Source organism: Protopterus annectens, chromosome 1.part2 (assembly GCF_019279795.1).
Source record: "Protopterus annectens isolate FY-2018-M chromosome 1.part2, PAN1.0, whole genome shotgun sequence".
Taxonomy (NCBI): Eukaryota; Metazoa; Chordata; order Ceratodontiformes; family Protopteridae; genus Protopterus; species Protopterus annectens.
Genome location: NC_056727.1, coordinates 577291888 through 577307958, shown reverse-complemented (window position 1 = coordinate 577307958; position 16071 = coordinate 577291888).

Here is a 16071-nt window from a genome sequence, read left to right as displayed (position 1 = left end):
GTGTATAGGATTGATTAGCAGCATATCAGTATCATGTATGTAGTTAGTGGATCTCACTCCAAAAAAATTGTTTAACCTGTGAATAATAAACCGTAAATGATTGTGAGAAATATGTATTTCATAAACTTTATATCTAATATTTCTCTGCATATAAGGTACACTGGATGTCAAAAAGAACTTTTTTGTAAAGATGGTGACATGTTTCATATTAAAAAAAACACAATACAGTTCCCCACCTGGAGTTATAAACTCCTCGACTCCATGACATCAGCCACAGAGAACAAATCCTTAAGCAGTAGCAGCAAAACACAGCCTCCACTAATAGTATATACTATGTAATTAAAATGTGAAATAGAGCTAGAAAGTTTTAGCAATTAAACAAATAAGGTTATATTTTGAAATACTACAGATTTATTGATGATTTATTTTTTCTGCATCAAGGGGGAATGGAACAAGTGCCAATGTTTATAGAGAATTTACATCAAAATAGATTTGGTCTAAAATTTGATGGTTTACAATATGGACACACAGTTACTTTTTTAGATATTGTGTTACAAGGAAAATTGGATGGTTCCATAGGAACTGGCATTAATTGAAAATTCACTGAAATAAATACATTTCTGAAGGGTAGTAGTTGTCACCCCCCCCCCCACACACACACACACACACACATATCACGAGGTCAATCTCTTATGGAGAAATCTTGCATATTTTTAGTTTATGCAGTCATTAAGAAGCTATGAATAATGAACTAATGCTTACAGCAAATATGTTTCTTAACAGAAGCTATGATGAAGCTACAGTTATGGGAGCTTTGCAAAGAATTTGTGTACAATTAATAATAGTAATACACAGAAGGTGAATATGGTAAATTATGAACATCATGAAAATAAAGAGGATAGATTTTTTGCAGTTACTACTTATAATATTTTAAGTCACAAAATAGAAAAAATGATATTATATCATTGGGACTTTCTGTGGAAGTATAAAGATTTACAAGAAGTGACAAGTAAAACACCTATGTTCTCTTATAAGAGAAGACGTAATATCCAAGATATTGTAGTTCATAGTAAGTTTAGAGTTACTGGAGAGGACAAGTCTCTATTCCTAAGAAGCCATCTTACCTCTAGAGGTGGTAAGCCAGGACAATGACATTGAACTCCTCCATATCCTTTAATGTGAAACAGAACTCTGTACCATATTATAGCCAACTGCTATACCCCCTCTACATTACCTGCAGCCATTTAGACATATCTAAACAAACAGATATCTCTCCCTAGTGAGCCTGACACTATTCTCTTGGGAGACTTCATCAGTTCCTCATTTAATTGGAAAACCTACACCATCTCAAATAAATATGCACACAGATTCCTATATTTCTTAAATGATGGCTCCCCTAGAGCAACAGGTTTAAGTCTCATCAGGGATTTTATTGTACCTGGTCTCACCAATATAACCACCCTGTGCTCAACAACTACAGTTACCACATCCCTGGTCAAATATGCCGACTGTTCAGTAACATTCACTATGAAGGAAAAACCTGACTTGCACAAACCTTTCTTTCTTTAGAGGCTACTCTAAGGCAACATAATCCAATTAACAGATGACCTATTGAAATTTAAACATCATCTTTACCTCAATGACCCCATCTTTCATCCTGCGAAATTTGCAGATAGTTTCTAACATGCATCAAGGTACCTGTACCAATAAGACATAAATACAGTGTCAAATTCAGGAATAAACTCCTATGGTTGAACCCTAGTATAAACAAATTAGACAATAAGAACAAACTCAGCACATAAAAGGAAACTTAATACCCCATCTTCTAGAGATACATTTACAGAGATCAACAAGGAACTCAGAAACAACAGTAACTTCTCCAAAGTGTATGAATTCAGAATTGCCACATCTGCTGAGAACAACTGTAAAGCCTTTTTCAGCTATACCAGAATCCCTAGAGGTAATGCCTAGAGGTAAAGCTATGCTCAGAGCTAATACACAATGACAACATTTACTCTAGCTTTCCTTTCCTGTCTCCCCCTAATTTTCCACAGCTTATTTTCACACCCACACCACCCCTTCTGATCACTTCTCAGGAAGTCCTGAATGCTTTGCCCATGGCCAGAAACACTTGCTCCATGAATCTTGATAATGTCCAGGCTCCCTTCTCATCAGCATCAGACACTGTCTGCTAGAATCTCTGCCAGGCCTATTCACCCTGAGTCTGGTCACTGAATTCATGTCAGAGGAATGGAGAACTGTAATAGTCATTCTGCTTCATAAGGGGAAGGGAACCACTACTGACTCAGGAAGCAAGGGACCTATAATTCTCACCAGACTTATCTGCAAATCAATGGAGTGTACCATTATGAAACTTATTAACAATGACATAGGCAATCTACAAGCCCTGGACCCCAGTCAGTATGCATTTCTTAAAGGCAGATCCTACCTCCTGAACCTGATGGGTTTCTTTGAGTAAGTTACTGATGCATTAGATTCAAGCATATTTATGTTGACTACTTGAGTCTGGCCAAGGTCTTTGGTATTATTCCATATCCTGGATTATTGATAAGCTAATCAAACTAAATAAAACCACCTATGTTGCCCACTGGATAACAAGCTGGTTAATGGACAGAACATGGTCTATTAGTGTGGGAGATATACCCCCGGATTCATGAAGCTCGGCGCGGGCCGTGCGGTGTAGATGTGGAGTAGATGCGCCATATGCATATTAATGAAGGTGCGCAGCTGCCACAGCCACGTGCATAGGAAACGTGTGCGAGTGCAAGGGGCGTATCGAAGTTGCGCAGGGAGGCATGTCAATGTCGGCTTTCGAGGAGCAACCTAAACTGCTGAATATTATATTCCGCCAGCAATAGTAATCGTACCTATCAGTGTCCATGGAGACTGAAACGTATGCAAAGCAGAGTCCCTGTGAACAGAAAATGAAGAGTCAAACACAAATGCATGGTAGGGAATAATGGGTCCCTACCCATGAACAAATGACAGGAAAACCGTGTGCCTGTAGTCCAACGTAGTGTTGATAGCTATACCATGTGGAAGTGAAACGTATCAGATGTTAGCGCGCCGCCAGTAGGTACGTCCAGTCCAACGGAGAGGGTCACCAGCTGACCCATAATTTGAGGGAGGGAACATAGCTGTGCAGATGTGTCCATAACAAAATTCACGAGGAGAAATGCAGATATAGGTAGTGACCGTATATCTGAATCATATCCTACAAGCCATGTAATAGTCACATACAAAAGGTATGTCCGTATTTCACATACCAAATGTGATAGGAAATAGCATGCTCATGTAAACGAAACAGAAGGAGCATATAAACGAGCCATAACAACATGGACACATGTAGGCCGAAAGGAACAGTATGATCCGTACCATCGGCCAAGATTACCACCTGTTCTACTTTGCGAGCGACAGTCCCTCTGTGGGCAGATGTGTCCTGACACAAACATGTAAAACTGGCAAATGTCCAGAGAATATAGGACATAATTCCTCCGTAGACGTCATGCAATAGTTGCATTAAACATATTTCACTGGACGTATAATACATAAATGTCATAACAAACAGAATAAGATACCGAAATGCTACAAGAATAAGCTTAGATATAGGCAAGAATTGTAAGTTCTATCTGCCTAACTGACCTTGGGTATGTGTCGGCCTGTAAAATATGCTGTGTTCACCGCAACTGTCACAGTAGGGTTGCCACCCTTACAAATGGCCAAAGTGGGACATGTTTGGTACAGACATCAGACTGTACAGGCCGACACATACCCACGGCCAGTACAAAGGACTGAACATAACTGTTTTGCCTACAGAAAAGCGTATTCCTGTAGCATTTTAGTTGCTTATTCTGTTTCTCATAACAGTCAGGTATTTCAGATACAGAATTAACTGTTTAATGCAACTATCACATAAAATATAAGAAATATGTTTGTCCTAAAATCTCAGGACATTTGCCCTGTTGACAATTACATGTCAGGACACAACTGCCCAAAGAGGGACTGTCCCTCGCAAAGTGGGACAGGTGGTAACCCTATGTCACACTGTGGCCAATTGAAAAGGTGGAAACACAACCGTTGACGGTGGGGAGGCAATGTCCACAACAGTCGGACATGTGTAAGGAATAGCTTGGACATAGGAAAAGGTGCCATCCTACCAATGAGTAGAACAGGCTGGCAAAATCCGGAAGTCAGCTGTATAATCCGAATGTGTATGCGACACAGTCGAACGGGTAGTACCCGGATACATCAACCAAGTAATGAAAGTAAAGTAAGGGTGTGTACCTATGTGCGTGAGGTATAGCATATGGAAAGCAAACATGGCAGGGTAGTCCACACAACCATAAAAGTACCCGACACATGTAGGGTAGTCAATGTGTAACTCTGGCCGTGTCATGGGCCAACAACCAAAGTAGTGCTCTATGGGGTGTGAGTAAGTCGCATGTGAGGGATGTGTGTTTAATGGTAAATTTCTCAAAGGCGATACTTGTGTTGTATGCAGAAAAGGTGAACCAGAGGTGTATAAGGGGGCAGTGGGTGAAGTGGAAAGAAACACAACCTCATGTAGAAACAGCTGCAAGACAAGCAGACAGGCCATAGTGTAGAACACAATCTCACAAACATATGAATATGGAAATATGCGAGACAAATGTATAGATAAGGCACTGTCACATACCCACAGATGGGTCCTGATGGAACTGGCCATAACAAACGCAACACACCTGGATGCATAATAGCCTACCCAGCATACTCTCCACAACACACAACCTGCCACCATACCAGAACGTCCAACAAATCCAGCCGTACTTGGTCCACTGGTTTGTTGCAGAAACAGCTACACACAGTGACCCCTACGCATATGTAGTAGGTATTGTCACCCTAGGCAGTGTCAGGATTGCAAACCATGTATCCCCTGCAGGTAAAACCCCCTGCACATTTTCATGCAGCCACAAAAATCTTCGTTATCTAACTTGTTTTTGTCTTGACCAATTTTGGGATATCCCTCACGGGATGACCAACTTGTGAAAATAGTAGAATGGGTATGGCGACATGATGTCCAATCCAGTAGATATCTGGACACAAGTCAGAACGTGCAGTGGAGGTCCATGACACTGTCCAGCCCTAAGTGGGCATGCATAACCTACCACCCAGGATAAAATACCTTCCCGTGACGCACATGTCCAGACACGAATAGGAGGGAGAATATAATGCACACATTTGCAAAGTGGTAAAGCGGCATGAGGGCGAGGAAGACACTACGTAAACAGGTCAACCCTGATCAAGTGTGAGGGACACTGACTGTGTGCAGTCATGACTGACCATACCTGTCAACCTGTGTGAGCAAGATATCTGGACAGAGCCGTGAATATAAGTGAGACAAAGGTCCAAAATCAGGGACAATCTGTAAACATATCTCTTAGAAACATAGAATTTGATAGAATAACAGTTTGCACATTGGCATTAATGTCTGGAGTATGAAGTCTGAAACCCAACTGTGTGTCAGCACATTCCGATTGCAGTTTTTAATGCTGAGCTTCTGCTGTGCCAGAACACAACAGCGTATTACAGAGGTCTGTGCCATACCACTCAACTGTCCGGATATTCGCAGAATGACTAGGGTCACCACCTGTCCCACTTTGCGAGTAACAATCCCTCTGTAGGCAGTTGTGTCCTGTGAAAAATATCAACACATAGCAAATGTCCTGAGAGTTTATTTCCTAATTTACTTTAATAGTCACATAAAATGGTTATTTTATATATGAATCCTCGATATGTTATGTGAAGAAGCATAAGCAATTCAAATGTTACTAGAATAAGCTATTATATGTACAAAAAAGGTTAAAGTTCAGTACTATGCATGGCTGTAGGTATGTTTTGTCATGGAAAATCTGACATCTCTACAGAACATGTCCCACTTGGGGCAGTCGAGAAGGTGGCAACCCTAAGAATGACCACAGGTTCGCCCCATAGTGTTGGTGTGTGCCTCCAACAATCTGCACCAGTGTGGTAAATAGCTGAGGATTGACGTCACTAAATAATGAGAAATATCCTGAGTATAAGACTCCACAACCTGCACAAAAGTCATGCTAATGCAAAACCTAGCATTCTATCAACGTTCTAAGCTTGTAGAACAGGCTGGCAAAATCCGGAAGTCAGCTGTATAATCCGAATGTGTATGCGACACAGTCGAACGGGTAGTACCCGGATACATCAACCAAGTAATGAAAGTAAAGTAAGGGTGTGTACCTATGTGCGTGAGGTATAGCATATGGAAAGCAAACATGGCAGGGTAGTCCACACAACCATAAAAGTACCCGACACATGTAGGGTAGTCAATGTGTAACTCTGGCCGTGTCATGGGCCAACAACCAAAGTAGTGCTCTATGGGGTGTGAGTAAGTCGCATGTGAGGGATGTGTGTTTAATGGTAAATTTCTCAAAGGCGATACTTGTGTTGTATGCAGAAAAGGTGAACCAGAGGTGTATAAGGGGGCAGTGGGTGAAGTGGAAAGAAACACAACCTCATGTAGAAACAGCTGCAAGACAAGCAGACAGGCCATAGTGTAGAACACAATCTCACAAACATATGAATATGGAAATATGCGAGACAAATGTATAGATAAGGCACTGTCACATACCCACAGATGGGTCCTGATGGAACTGGCCATAACAAACGCAACACACCTGGATGCATAATAGCCTACCCAGCATACTCTCCACAACACACAACCTGCCACCATACCAGAACGTCCAACAAATCCAGCCGTACTTGGTCCACTGGTTTGTTGCAGAAACAGCTACACACAGTGACCCCTACGCATATGTAGTAGGTATTGTCACCCTAGGCAGTGTCAGGATTGCAAACCATGTATCCCCTGCAGGTAAAACCCCCTGCACATTTTCGTGCAGCCACAAAAATCTTCGTTATCTAACTTGTTTTTGTCTTGACCAATTTTTGGGATATCCCTCACGGGATGACCAACTTGTGTAAATAGTAGAATGGGTATGACGACATGATGTCCAATCCAGTAGATATCTGGACACAAGTCAGAACGTGCAGTGGAGGTCCATGACACTGTCCAGCCCTAAGTGGGCATGCATAACCTACCACCCAGGATAAAATACCTTCCCGTGACGCACATGTCCAGACACGAATAGGAGGGAGAATATAATGCACACATTTGCAAAGTGGAAAACGGCATGAGGGCGAGGAAGACACTACGTAAACAGGTCAACCCTGATCAAGTGTGAGGGACACTGACTGTGTGCAGTCATGACTGACCATACCTGTCAACCTGTGTGAGCAAGATATCTGGACAGAGCCGTGAATATAAGTGAGACAAAGGTCCAAAATCAGGGACAATCTGTAAACATATCTCTTAGAAACATAGAATTTGATAGAATAACAGTTTGCACATTGGCATTAATGTCTGGAGTATGAAGTCTGAAACCCAACTGTGTGTCAGCACATTCCGATTGCAGTTTTTAATGCTGAGCTTCTGCTGTGCCAGAACACAACAGCGTATTACAGAGGTCTGTGCCATACCACTCAACTGTCCGGATATTCGCAGAATGACTAGGGTCACCACCTGTCCCACTTTGCGAGTAACAATCCCTCTGTAGGCAGTTGTGTCCTGTGAAAAATATCAACACATAGCAAATGTCCTGAGAGTTTATTTCCTAATTTACTTTAATAGTCACATAAAATGGTTATTTTATATATGAATCCTCGATATGTTATGTGAAGAAGCATAAGCAATTCAAATGTTACTAGAATAAGCTATTATATGTACAAAAAAGGTTAAAGTTCAGTACTATGCATGGCTGTAGGTATGTTTTGTCATGGAAAATCTGACATCTCTACAGAACATGTCCCACTTGGGGCAGTCGAGAAGGTGGCAACCCTAAGAATGACCACAGGTTCGCCCCATAGTGTTGGTGTGTGCCTCCAACAATCTGCACCAGTGTGGTAAATAGCTGAGGATTGACGTCACTAAATAATGAGAAATATCCTGAGTATAAGACTCCACAACCTGCACAAAAGTCATGCTAATGCAAAACCTAGCATTCTATCAACGTTCTAAGCTTGTAAGAGCAATCGTTAAAATGTGTCCCTAATTGTCCCCCCATTGTGTAGGTTTTGTGCAGGTTCGGTGCTCTAAGAGGTTGAGAGGTATGTTCTGTACATATTTACAGGAACAGCCCTTCACACTTGTCACCTGTGTCTATAAACATAGGTAAAACTTCAAAATAGGGAGATAATCCCTGTCCATATGCTTCATCTGACATTTGACCTCGGCCAGGGAAGTTCCATTCACCAGGTGGACAAGCCTAAACCCAGATCATTACATGAACAGCAGGAAAATGGATGCCTGTGTCGTAGGTGAAGCGGTGAGGCGTATGTTGATGTAGCTAAGTACTATGGGTATGCATATCAATGAGGGAGAACAACAATAGAATAGTGGTTCCGGTATCTGGCCAACGTGAATGAAGTCCCGGTTGACCTACGACCACTGCACATATAACCTGAAAGTGTAATGAAAGCGATCGTGCAGTACACACATTTAAATATATAAAGGTGAACGTGTGTTTCGCAGTAGTCCATAAACTGGAATACAGATATGTAACTGTTACGGTCAGAATTATGAAAGTTCACGGAAGCACAATTATCTATGAAACACATGTAACCCACAATAAGGATATGCAAGTGTGCCTGCACGTGTGTAATCCGCTCACAGAATAGAAAATGAATGGTGTTTTCCCCACGTTCTATGTACATGGCTCATACCTGTTAAACCCGTAAAGTACGAAACCGGACAAAGCCATGACAACAACTGGTACAAAAAGGGACAATCCCCAGATATTGCCCTAACAAACATAGAAAGTGCATAGAATAACAGGTGTGTCACTAGCATGGATTCTCTGAAGGGTATGAAGTCGTAACCTGAAATGTTTGTCATTATTTGCCAACGTCAGTCTTTAATGATATGCCACTAACTTGCCAGATAGACACAAGGTTATGAAAAACGGACCAAAGATAAGAGGCAAACAGCTGTACATGCACCGGAAATCTGTACAGTTGAAAGGTATGATATGGAGATAAATATACACATATATCCACAGACATAATCCAAAGCAAATTACGAGATGAGGAATGTACAGACATATGTATATATGTACATATATAAATCTATACACACACGATACATGAATAGATATATACACAACAAACATATGTCCCTGTACATATAACACATGTATATAAATAGGTCACGGTATAGCTAATATGGATAGACAGACAGACATGCATGAAAGGAGAATACACCGATGGTTTCCAAACCATTGCCCAGAAAGTACCAGTGTGACAGGGCCTGCAAGTTCTACACGTTAAACATGAATATAGGTGTCCTTTGCAGGACCCCAAAAATTGATCCTGTACGAAGTGCCAACCGTCATTGATGCAAAAGAAGTCACACCTGCAACTACGATATAGGTGTACATGCAACAGTAGCAGGTACAAGGGTAATAACACATGGGTCGATTGAATGTATGACGTACGAGCTGATATCTGCAGAGTGGGGAATGCTCAGAAGTGTCGTCACACTTTATTATTGCTCATATTAAACATGTTTAATGGGTACTGTGGAGGTGTGTCAGGTATGGGAATCATGGGTATGCAGAATTGGGCCAAGGTGTTGGTTGGCACAGATCTATTAGGTACGCCCCATGGGAGTGATCAATATACCTATGTGGGTATAGCACACGCCTACATTCTCCAAAAAGGTGCAACCCATCTACTGGATATTGTGTAAACCATTGGGGGAAGACATAGGGACCTATATCAGTGTCATGTAGGCAATTATCATGGATGGACACGCGTACGACCAAGATGGTAACCATACCTGCCAGAATGTCAGAATAAGACAGCTGGACTAAGGCATAGTACACGACAGACAAATAGGGACTATATTAAATATACCTCAGACAAAGTCAGACCATTGATAGAATAATTGCGTAGTCAGGAATACGAATGTTATGAGAGTTAGTAATCATGAAATAGAAATGTCAGTCATGATTACCTAACCGCACAGTCCATCATGGCTTGCCAGCAATCTACCAGAAAGACACATTATCATGACAAATGTAACAGAATCATAGGTCAAACCCCAGGGCGTATACCCATAATGTGTACAGGTGAGAGGTATGAAGGTAACCCATCCTAATGAAATGTACAGAACTAATGATACTAGGTGGACAGGTGAGAAGAAAGATGTCAGGACAAATGACAAAACATGTACAAGCCATAAGCATGTTTGTCCACAAATGTGAATTACAATGTTTGGCCTGTGAAAGTCAATGTGCAAGGTTAATAGACTCAAAAGACATGTGTCCCTCAGGGTGTCATGCAGTGTCACCGATACAGTGTCCAGTCCCCCATACTCGTACGTGAGCTCTGCCACTGATGGAAAGTGCAAATACCGGCGTACACATAAGGTACATGATGGAATAATTAGTGTGGATAAGCACCTGTTGGCCTGTGTGAGGAATATAACCCAGTGGGTGGGTGTGTCCTGCAATAGGAATGTAATGGTAACTGGCCTGTGATGGTGCCATGTACTGTGTGTATTGGCGTAAGGAAATTGATGTCCAGTATCAGAAACATACCTCGCAACTGTACAAATGTGCAGATGTATGCTTCATATGTGTGGTGTGTTCCTCTCACAATCCGTACCTGTCTGCCAAATACCTGAGAACTGATGTCATTAAATAATGATAAACATATGTGTTTAAGACCCCAAATCCCTCAGAAAGGTCATACTAATGCAAAACCTATAATACTGTCAACTATCTACGTTTGTAAGAGCAATATGTAGAATCTGCCCCTATCTGTCCCCCCATCATGTTAGGCTTTGTACAGATGTTTTGCACTAGGACGTTGATAGGTATGATCTGAAACAGATACATGTCTGAGGAAACAGCATTATCGACTGCAAGATAACTCAGAAGATATGAAAAATGCTGCAGTAGGAAGTTCATCCACAGGTATGTGCTGACATGTCAAATGACACAGCAGTCTACAGGAAGTACCTATAGGGTGTCACCTTTACCAATGATGACAGTGGGACATACCCACAGCCATGCATACACCACAAATAGACATAGCACACAGCAAAGCCTAGGCCATGATACATGAAGCCTCCGGCATGTATGGATTGAGTGAGAGTACAGCAAGGAAAGATGACTGCCAGGCTATGCAGCAAACACCTGCAGGGGCGTGCAAGACCGCCCGTAACACGAACATTGCAGGGACAATGTTGGGATTTGCAACATACCCTGTTTGTATGTGTAAGCTATGCAAATTATGTAATGATAGGGTTGCCACATTTCCAAATGCCCAAAGTGGGACATTTGTGCTACAAACGTCAGATTTTGCAGGGCAAAACATACCCACGGCCAGGACAAAGGACAGAACTTTATTTTTTTGCCTGAATAAAAGTCTATTCTTGTAGCATTTTAGTTCCATATTCTGTTTCTTAGAACATTTAAGTGTTTCAGATACAGAATAACTGTTTTATGCAACTATGACATAAAATATAGAAAATAATTTTGTCCTAAAATCTCAGGAAATTTGCCATTTTTTCACATTTTTTGCAGGACACAACTGCTCAAAGAGGGACTGTCCCTCGCAAAGTGGGACAGATGGTAACCCTACATAATTACGCGATACATGAAACAGTAAGCTGTCCATGCAAGAGCAGAGTTATGTGCAGAAATGTACCCAGATGTTATGCGACTAACGTTTTGCACGTTGCTAAACGGAGCAATGACAGCTGAAAATACAGTATGAATACAGTCAAAGAAGCATGCCAATGTCCAAGTCCAAGGCCAGTGGCGGCTTTGTCCATTGGATATCAATGAACCAGTAGTTGTCCTCCCCCGATCCCTGGTGTGGAAGCGTAGTGCAGTGCCACGAGAACGCGCTGCACTTCAAAACAAGACATATGGATAATATACATATAAAATGTAGGTTTAGTTAGATGTTAGTACACCATGCAGATGAATGGCAAGCTGGAGACAACATGGCTACTGCGTACTGGTACTTATGTGTGGAAGCGCTCTGTCAGAGATGTAACGAAGCATTTGTAGGCAGTGTGAGGCAAGTGAGGCTGAGGATAGTGAATCACAACATGTCATGCCATATGGGCCAAGCCTCTACCATGTAGTGTAGGTTAAGGGGACTATTAGAGTAGAAGATAGGTGACAACATGAGTGTGTATGTACAAAACACTGTAACCTCACCGGAACAGTGTCACATGTGTGCTGTTAGTACTCAGTGGAAGAGATGTGTCATGAGCTATCCTAGGGAATGTCAGGAGACTGACAGCGTACGCTATGGATACCACCGATGTGACCTGCAAACCTGCCCACAGTGTGTCTGCACCCATGCGCGCCAGTAAGCCCGAGTAAGTATGTGTGCACACATGTTAGCCTGTGTGCGCGTGTGGAAGAACGAGTAAGCTAGTGTACAAATGGTGAAGCCCGTGTAATGTCGTGTATGTGTTTGTAAGCATGTATACATGTGTACTACACACATCACACACGTACTGCACACACAGACACACATGCTGCCAATACTACACACATCAGTGAAATGGCACATGGATGGAGACTACATCATCAGAAGTAACAGTGCTGTAAACTATGCTACAGTGATGGTCATAGCTACAATGCATCATGCCTGCTGAAGTACACCTGGAAGTAACACACTGTGTGTTAACAGCATGCTAACATCAATACAGTGGAATAAAGCCACCGTGTGCAGCAGCACCAGGTTAGTCAGATCCTGCATCAATGTTACACATCACAGGTGGTGGCACAGGTGACATCATATGCACAGGGTGTGGTGTTAACATGTCCAGAGCTGTCATAGAGCCATCCAATGTACACGTAGGTGTGCGTGTATGAGGGCAATGGTTACTGCATGGCCCAATGGTCGTGCAATGGGTGTGTGTATGTGATAGCCGTAGCTGTTTGTGGTAAGTGTGTGTGTCTGCATATACACAGGTACAGCATGTGTCAGCCATATACAGGAGGTTGTGGGACAGTCACAGACCGTACCTGCCAGGCTGTAGAGATCCCCATTACTGGCCATGGACACCACTCCATGCATCCAACACAACTCAGTCCTGCACCTGTCAATGTCTACACATACAGTCCTGGGATCTGTACCACAACCTGTGGATAAACGTGCATCTGTAATGTTAACCTGAGGTGCATAGAATTGACAGTTACTACAGACGGATATGAGACATACTCACACTCCAATGTAATAACCACCGCTGACTGTTGCCATATACAGGAGGTTGTGGGACAGTCACAGACCGTACCTGTCAGGCTGTAGAGATCCCCATTGCTGGCCATGGACACCCCTCCATGCATCCAACACAACTCAGTCCTGCACCTGTCAATGTCTACACATACAGTCCTGGGATCTGTACCACAACCTGTGGGTAAACATGCGTCTGTAATGTTAACCTGAGGTGCATAGAATTGACAGTTACTACAGACGGATATGAGCCATACTCACACTCCAGTGTAATAACCACTGCTGACTGTTGCCGAGATCTGCATACAACCAGTCAAAGGTGCTGCACTAACATTGTTTCCAATGCCCGTGTAATAACCAGTAACACAATAACCAGTCTCTACATATGTATAACCCACAATCACTACAGCACACAGTATGTGCACTATCACAGAGCCATAGCAGATGTACATACATCCATGGTGCTCACGTACAGACAATGCAGCAGAGTCAAGAGTGATAATCCCAACATACATATCTATATACAATATATTTTATATATATATATATATATATATATATATATATATATATATATATATATATATATATATATATATATATATATATATATATATATATACATATATATATATATATATATATATATATATATATATACAGACATATATATATATATATATATATATATATATATATATATATATATATATATATAGATATATATGTAGATAGATACATACACACACACACACACACACACACACACACACACACGTGGCAGGGTTGGGAGCAGAACATAAACGTAAGCACTGTACCACACGACAGCATCACGCAGTTACAAAACATGCTACCGTGATCAGTGGATCACATGATTCACACAGGCACACGTCTAGCCTGCAGACAGCAGCATCAAAGGCAAAGACACTGCACGGATGTTATGGAGAGTGAATACTGTAAAAGCAATGTACTGTTGTCATGCAGCTGGAAACACACACACACACACACACACACACACACACACACACACAGTTGGCAGGGCTGGGAGTCGAACATACACCTAACTACCCTAACACACTACAGCAAGATGCATTTACAGAACGCGCTACTGAGATTACTGAGCACAGCACTCCCAGAGGCATACTTCTAGGTGGGTGACATCATCCGCAAAGGCAAAGACGCCGATAGGGAATGTATGTGGTGTGAGGCATCTAAAAGCATTACTGTGTCACCAGGCAGCTGCAAACACACACACACAAACACACACACACACTTGGCAGGGCTGAGAGTTGAGCATACACTTAACTACCCTAGCACACTACAGCATGACGCATTTACAGAATGTACTACCGAGATTACTAAGCACAGCAGTCCCAGAGGCAGTCATCTAGGTGCATGTCATCATCCGCAAAGGCAAAGACATCAGTAGGAAACTGCTGTGGTGTGCGGCGTCTAAAAGCAAGACTGCGTCCCCAGGCAGACGGGAGCATGCGCGCAAACACACACACACACACACACACACACACACACTTGGCAGGGCTGGGAGTTGAACATACACCTAACTACCCTAACACACTACAGCATGACGCATTTACAGAATGCACTACCGAGATTACTAAGCACAGCAGTCCCAGAGGCAGTCATCTAGGTGTGTGTCATCATCCGTAAAGGCAAAGATGTTGGTAGCAAACTGCTGTGGTGTGCGGCATCTAAAAGCAAGAGTGCGTCCCTTGGTGGATGGGAGCATGCGCACAAACACACACACACACACACACTTGGCAGGGCTGGGAGTCAAACATACACCTAACTACCCTAACACACTACAGCATGACGCATTTACAGAACACGCTACCGAGATTACTAAGCACAGCAGTCCCAGAGGCAGTCATCTAGGTGTGTGTCATCATCCGCAAAGGCAAAGACGTTGGTAGCAAACTGCTGTGGTGTGTGGCATCTAAAAGCAAGACTGCGTCCCCAGGCGGACGGGAGCATGCGCACAAACACACACACACACACACTTGGCAGGGCTGGGAGTCGAACATACACCTAACTACCCTCACACACTACAGCATGACGCATTTACAGAATGCACTACCGAGATTACTGAACACAGCACTCCCAGAGGCATACTTCTAGGTGGGTGACATCATCCGCAAAGGCAAAGACGCCGATAGGGAATGTATGTGGTGTGAGGCATCTAAAAGCATTACTGTGTCCCCAGGCAGCTGGAAACACACACACACACACAAACACATACTTGACAGGGCTGGGAGTCGAACATACACCTAACTACCTTATCACACTACAGCATTACGCATTTACATAATGGGTTACCGAGATTACTGAGCACAGCACTCCCAGAGGCATACTTCTAGGTGGGTGACATCATCCGCAAAGGCAAGGATGCCGATAGGGAATGTATAGAGAGTGAGCAGTCTGAAAGCATATTACTGTCCCAAGGTAGACATAGACAAACAAATGGCAGTGGTGTGATCGGGGCAACCAAATATCTACAGAGCACTACAACAACACTACATAGATACGGGACGCGCCACAGACAGTACACCCTTCAAGACAGCAACCAGTGTGTTCAATGTAGGCATCCATCGTGACATTGAAAATGGACATCTGTTGCCTGGATGACCACCATCACTATACAGGATGTCAATGTCCATGCCCACACGCTTAGTATCACACGTCTGTTTGGAATGTACTGTGTGTCCA